The following is a 7,369-nucleotide window of genomic DNA, read 5'->3' as shown; positions in this document are numbered from 1 at the left end:
AGAAGGGGACATGACACGTATGTATCGTTGCAATTAAGGATAACAAGATGGAGTCTATTCCTACATGAATAGATCTTGTCTACATCATGTCATCGTTCTTATTACATTAATCCATTTTTCCAAGAACTTAATACACTAGATGCATGTTGGATAGCGGTCGATGTGTGGAGTAATAGTAGTAGATGCAGCCAGGAGTCGGTCTACTAATCTTGGACGTGATGCCTATATAATGATCATTGCCTGGATATCGTCATAATTATTTGAAGTTCTATCAATTTCCCAATAGTAATTTGTTTACCCACCGTATGCTATTTTTCTCGAGAGAGAAGCCACTAGTGAAATCTACGACCACCGGGTCTATTCTTTATCATATTTGCTTCAAGATCTATTTTTCGATTTTATTTTCAGATCTGTTAATCCAAAAACTAAAAAATACCTTGCTGCAATTTTATTTATTTATTTATTTTATTTCGTCTTTCCACGAGATCTATTTATCCAATCTACTACAAATTTATCTATATTTTTACCCAGGAGGGATTGGCAACCCCTCTTACACATCGGGTTGCAAATATTTGTCCTTTGTGTGTAGGTACCGTTTACATAATGTTGTGTGTTTCTCCTACTGGTTCGATAACCTTGGTCTCATCATTGAGGGAAATACCTACGTAGCTGTGCTGCATCATCCCTTCCTCTTTGGGGAAATACCGACGTAGTTCAAGCCGCATCAAAAGGAATTTCTGGCGCCATTTCCGGGGAGACATCATCAACATCTATCAGGTTCCTAATCACAAATCTCATCTACCTGCAAATTACATTATTTGCCATTTGCCTCTCATTTTCATCTCCCCCACTTTGCAAAAATTTGCCATTGTATTCGCCCTCTTTTTTGTTCGCCTTTTTATCGTTAGATCTCTTGTTTGCTTGTGTTGCCATGTGTCTTCTATTTGCTTGCATCTTTGCTTGCTAAAAATCTATTGATATGGATCCCGATCCACTTGCTAATATTCTCAAAAGATCCAATTATGATGAACCAATTGCTAGTGAATTGATTTCACTAGATTATCTTTATGAAGTTTTGCTTCAGATTCATGAATCTGAAAATTGTGATGAAGAGTTAAACGGAGAAATTTATAAAGTGATTCATGATAGCTCCTTGAATGAAAAACATGATTGCAATGATGTTATTGTAAATTATATTAATGTAAATTGTGTTAGTGATATGCAAAACCTCAAGCTTGGGGATGCTTGTTTTGTTATGTCCACTACTTGTTGCAATGATCATGATTGGGGTGATAATGATTCTTGTTATTTTGAAAATTTATTTAAATATCATGATGAATATGCTTGTGATAATATTAAAAGTGGGTTTGGAAGAGTGTCAACTTTAGCTAAAAATAATTCCACATATTTGGAGAGTGTTCAATCTCATGAATTTTTTGATAAAAGTGGGCTTGTAGAGGTCATGACTTTATTTGATGATAATCCAACTATTTTGGAAGAGTGTCAACTTTGCATGCATGTGGATCATGAAGAGAATATTTTATGTGATAGTTATATTGTTAAATTTGGTTATGATCCTACATGTAATTATTATGAGAGAGGAAAATATGGTTGTAAAAATTTTCATGTTACTAAATTACCTCTCGTTATGTTGAGATCGTTAATGTTTTATTCCTCTTCTTTGCATATGTTGGATATTTCTTGTCTTGATAATTTGTTTGCTTATAAAATTCCTATGCATAGGAAGCATGTTAGACTTAAATGTGTTTGTCACATGTATCATGATGCTCTCTTTGTTCTTCAATTCTTGTCTTTTATGTGAACATCATTAAAATCTTATTCCTAGCTATGGGCAAAAAATGATAGCGCTTGTTAGGAGGCAACCCAATGAATAAAATTTATTTTTGTCTTTTTTATGTTCTTGAGTGTTTGCACAATTATGCTACTGTTATGATTGTCTTTTATGTTTTAATTAGTGTTTGTGCCAAGCAAAGCCTTTGAGATCATGTTGGGTGATAGTTGATTTGATCTTGTTGAAAAACAGAAACTTTCGTTCCCAGTAAAACAATTTTAATTAATCACAGAAGCGTGAAAAAATCGTGATTTTTGTACACAAGATTGATATACAAATTTCCCACGCTGCCCTATTTTTTAGAATTTTTGGATTTACATAAGTATTCAAAGTTTTCATATTGCTACAAACTGTTCAGTTTTTGACAGATTTTGTTTTCTTTGCGTTGTGTGCTTATTTTGATGAATCTATGATTTGTATTGGAGGGTATAAGCCATGGTAAAGTTGGAATATAGTAGATATAATGCAAAAATAAAATAAGAATGGGTTTGCAATAGTACATAGAGTAGTAATTTGCTTTGTTATACTAATGGATCTCACGAAAGTTTTGTTGAGTTTTGTGTGATTGAAGTTTTCAAGTTTCGGGTGAGATCACGATGGATGAAGAAATAAGGAGTAAGAAGAGCCTAAGATCGGGGATGCCCCATGGCACCCCAAGTTATGATCCAAAGAGGAACAAGAAACTAATCTTGGGGATGCCCCCGAGTGGCATCCCCTCTTTCTTCTAACGACCATCTGTATTTTACTTGGAGCTATATTTTTATTTGTCACATATAATGAGTTTTGCTTGGAGCGTCTTGTATTATTTGAGTCTTAGCTTGTTTTTATTTTTGTTTTGAGTCAAGTATCCTGACTGAACACACCTATTTGAGAGAGCCAAAATTATGCTATGATTTGTTAGAATTGCTCTATGTGCTTCACTTAATTTTTTTTGAGCTATGGAATTGCTCTAGTGCTTCACTTATATCTTTTTTAGCACGGTGTGCTTTAATATTTTTGAATAAATTCTCTCATGCTTCACTTAGATTTATTTCATAGTTAGTAATTTTTTTAAGAAAGTCTCTCATGCTTCACTTAAATTATTTTGAGAGAAGAAAAGTTTTTATGCTCATGTTCTTCACTTAGATTTGTTTGAGCTGTAAAAAGCAACATATGAAACTAGTCCCAAAGTGATAGATATTCAAGAGGGATATAATAAAAACATTCATGAAGATCATTGGACAACTTGATTCTTTGTAATAGTTTTGCGATATGATGATATAATATGCGAGTCATGTTGATGAGTAATTATGCTTTAGTAAGAATATTGGTGTTAAGGTTTGTGATTCCCTATGCAAGCACAAAAGTCAATAGTTATGCAATAAAATTACATCCTACTTGTGGTGCATTATTTGGTATTAGTTATGCTTAATGCTTGCTTATGAGATTTTTCATTTCTTGGTTGGATGCTTCTCAATCTTTTGCTAGCCTTCACTTGTACTAAGAGGGATTACTACTTGTGCATCTAAAATCCTTAAACCCAGTTTTGCCATATGAGTCGACTATACCTACCTATATGCGGTATTTCCGTGTCGTTCTAAGCAAATTTGTATGTGCCATCTCTAATCTTCAAAATATATTTTCTTTTTGTGTGCTCGTACCGCTCATGAAACGGTAGGGGGTGGCCGATATTTTTCCATGCTAGATGTGTTATTCTCAAGATGAATATTTATTCACTTGTCATTGCACGAGAGTGTGACAAAGGTATTAGGGATGCCCAGTCCCGAAATGAAAAATGAATTTACTTTAAGTTGTCAAATAATAATTCCTTGGAAAGTGTTGGTATGGACGATACCCGTGGATTCGGTTAGCCGTGGAATGTGACAGTATGGTGGAAAAAGGAATAAACTTTATTTTCTATTTGGGAACCGCTTATGATATATCTACCATGGAAAATATTGGGAACTACTCGATCATTTTCATTGACAGGAAATGCATGCCACCCAAAATGTTTTATCTCTATCTTTTTCCGTTTTGAGCTGTGGCACCTCTACAAATCCCTACTTCCCTCTGCGAAGGGCCTTTCTATTTACTTTATGCAATTTTTATTTTGAGTCTCCATATTCTCTCATAAAGCACCAACTAAGGGGCACTATGATCGTACTTGAGCATTGGGTGTAGCTAATAGGCGAGTGTGTTTCATGAATGGATCAATGATAGAGCATAATGGGCTAGGGATAACTTGCTTTACTGTTGATATTTTCAAAAACATGGTTTTTTGTTAGTATGCTTGAGTATTGAAATCTTCATGTCAAAACTAGACTATTGATTTGAATCATATAGAAGTCCAAATGTCCATGCTACAAAAGAAAATAATACGTGATAAACATGATAGGCAGCATTCCATATAAAAAATTCTGTTTTTATCATTTACCTACTCGAGGATGAGCAGGAATTAAGCTTGGGGATGCTGATACGTCTCCAACGTATCTATAATTTTTAATTGTTCCATGCTGTTATATTATCATTCTTGGATGTTTTACAATCATTTTATAGCAACTTTATATCATTTTTTGGGAATAACCTATTGACATAGTGCCCGGTGCCAGTTGCTTTTTTGCTTGTTTTTTACTTCACGGAAAATCAATAACAAACGGAGTTCAAACGCAGCGAAACTTTTCGGATATTTTTTCTGGACCAGAAGACACAAGATGGGCCAAGGAAGTACCAGAGGGGGGCTCCGAGGAGAGCACAACCCACCTGGGTGCGCCTACGGGCCCTGGCCCGCCCTGGTGGGTTGTGCCCATCTCAGCCGCCTCCCGCACCGCCTCTTTGCTCTATAAATACCCCGAAAATCCAAAGGCCTAGGGGATTCGATGAAACACAATTCCAGCTGCCGCAAGTTCCCGTAACCCTAGATCCAATCTAGACACCATCACAGAGGGGTTCATCATCGTCATTGGTGCCTCTCCGATGATGCGTGAGTAGTTCATTGTAGACCTTCGGGTCCGTAGTTAGTAGCTAGATGGCTTCCTCTCTCTCTTTTGATTCTCAATACAATGGTCTCTTGGAGATCTATTTGATGTAACTCTTTTTGCGATGTGTTTGTTGGGATCCGATGAACTTTGAGTTTATGATTAGATCTATTTTATCCATGAAAGTTATTTGAGTTTTGATCTCTTATATGCATGATTGCTTATAGCCTTGTATTTCTTCTTTGAATCTTTGGTTTAGTTAGGCCAACTAGATCGATTTTTCTTGCCATGGGAAGAGGTGCTTTGTGATGGGTTCGATCTTACGGTGCTCAATCCTAGTGACAGAAGGGGACATGACACGTTTGTATCGTTGCTATTAAGGATAAAAAGATGGGGTCTATTCCTACATGAATAGATCTTCACTGGTACAATGAGGTGCTATACAAACGATTTTTAACCCTTTTCTGCGACGGCATTTGGAACTATCGCCAAGTGAGTGTGGATGATAGGGGTTCCTTCCCACACGACCTAGAAACTGTCGGGGATGGGCGAGCGGCTACAAACGATCGCCATAGAATAAACATATGAGAAGCCACCCTAGTACCACACGTTACATTTCGACGTTACGTTTCTAATCAGAGAGATATCCCAAATGATAACACCGCTATAGTCGTGTGAAAAAGGTGGACATCAACATTTAATTTTCCGATATGTTTGTGATAGGTACGTTATCGCACATGGTTCAAGAATGTAAAATGTGTGTGGTGCCTCTACTAACGCCAACGTGTCCATTTTCATAACTGTGTGCGATTGGTATTCCTATTACACACGCACATTTGTTTGAAATGTTTGATGTATTACCATGAATCGCACACGCATATGAGACGAAACCGTGTGTGCGTCCGTCGGGCATCGCAAACGGTTCACGTCAAAAAACCACCTGTTCTCTTTTTTCATCGCACGCGTTGTTTTTTTTCTAACCCCGTGCACATTATTTTATTCACTTATGTATATATTTTTATTTTGCCTGTAATTTATTATTCGAATTGCAAATTTTGAAATTTGAAACATGCAATTCAAATTCTCAGCACAATGGTTCAACAATGAATCATAAATAAAATTTTTAGTACAATATGTTCAGTAATTACAGGATTAGACAACAATTAACTATGATGAACCACACTATTTACAGGCGGTAAAGGTGAAGAGACAAGTGTAAATTATTTTGACTGCCGAGGTGTTGAAGAAGAGGAATGCCCATAATGTGCCATCCAACATGCCATAGGCACGAACAACTTTCGTCCAACCCCTTGTGACGATCGCCCGCCCATCCTTCACTGCCTTCAGGAAGACTTCTAGAGCATTATCATGGTAGCATGAATTATATACTTTAACCTTAGTTGCCTCCACTCCGGTCATGTAGTTTGCAAGGTAATCATCAGTAAATAGTAGCTTCGGGAACCACTGAAAAGACAAAAATATCAGATACTGAGGTCTAATAGAGTAACTTGTTTTGGGCAGGGGAAAAGGCAACACATTACTTACCATCTTCACTATTGTCTTGGATAAAGTGTAAATAAATAGCTTAATTCCCATCACTAGTTTCTTTCGCCAAACAATCTCTCTTAGTTTCCTCACTTGACACTTGTTCATGAATATCTCATTGCCCTATACGCAAAAGGGATCGAAGCGTGGATCAACACAACTCATATATGTACCTACAAGCAACTAGTAAATGTTAGAAGCTAAACTGAGATTGCACAAATGATGTAAAATACAACTACCTACGTTCCTAAGTACAAGTATTTTTAGAGATTTCAATATGAACTACATACGGATGTATATAAATTATAGATATACTTTAGATTAGAATCTAGATTCACTCATTTTGCTCCTTATGTAGTCTATATTGGAATCTCTAAAAATACTTATATTTAGGAATAGATGGTGTATAAGACATGGGATGCAGCTAACCTCGATGGCAAACAACAGCGTCGCCCATGGTAGCCCTCTGTAAGTACACGGAAAGCCAATGTTAACTACAACAGGGTTAACATCAACCAAAAATAGCAAATGGTAATAAAACGACAGCATCTGTAGTGATATCTTCATCGCAAAAGAGTAGCATGGTAGCAAAGGGACGGATTAAAAGATGGATACTACTACGTCTTGAGCTTGTGTTGGTTTTCCCCGAAGAGGAAGGGATGATGCAGCAGAGTAGCGTAAGTATTTCCCTCAGTTTTTGAGAACCAAGGTATCAATCCAGTAGGAGGCCACACTCAAGTCCCTCGTACCTGCACAAAACGATAGCTACTCGCAACCAACGTGATTAGGGGTTGTCAATCCCTTCATGGTCACTTACGAGAGTGAGATCTGATAGATATAATATTTTTGGTATTTTTGGTATACAGATGCAAAGTAAAAAGTAAAGGCAAAGTAAAAAAGCAAAGCAAGATTAAAGTGATGAAGATTGATATGATGAGAATAGACCCGGGGGCCATAGGTTTCACTAGTGGCTTCTCTCAAGAGCATAATTATTCTACGGTGGGTGAACAAATTACTG

Source organism: Triticum urartu, chromosome 4A, assembly GCF_056163025.1.
Source record: "Triticum urartu cultivar PI428250 chromosome 4A, HENAU_Tu73, whole genome shotgun sequence".
Taxonomy (NCBI): Eukaryota; Viridiplantae; Streptophyta; class Magnoliopsida; order Poales; family Poaceae; genus Triticum; species Triticum urartu.
Note: the sequence above shows the minus strand (reverse complement) of the source record.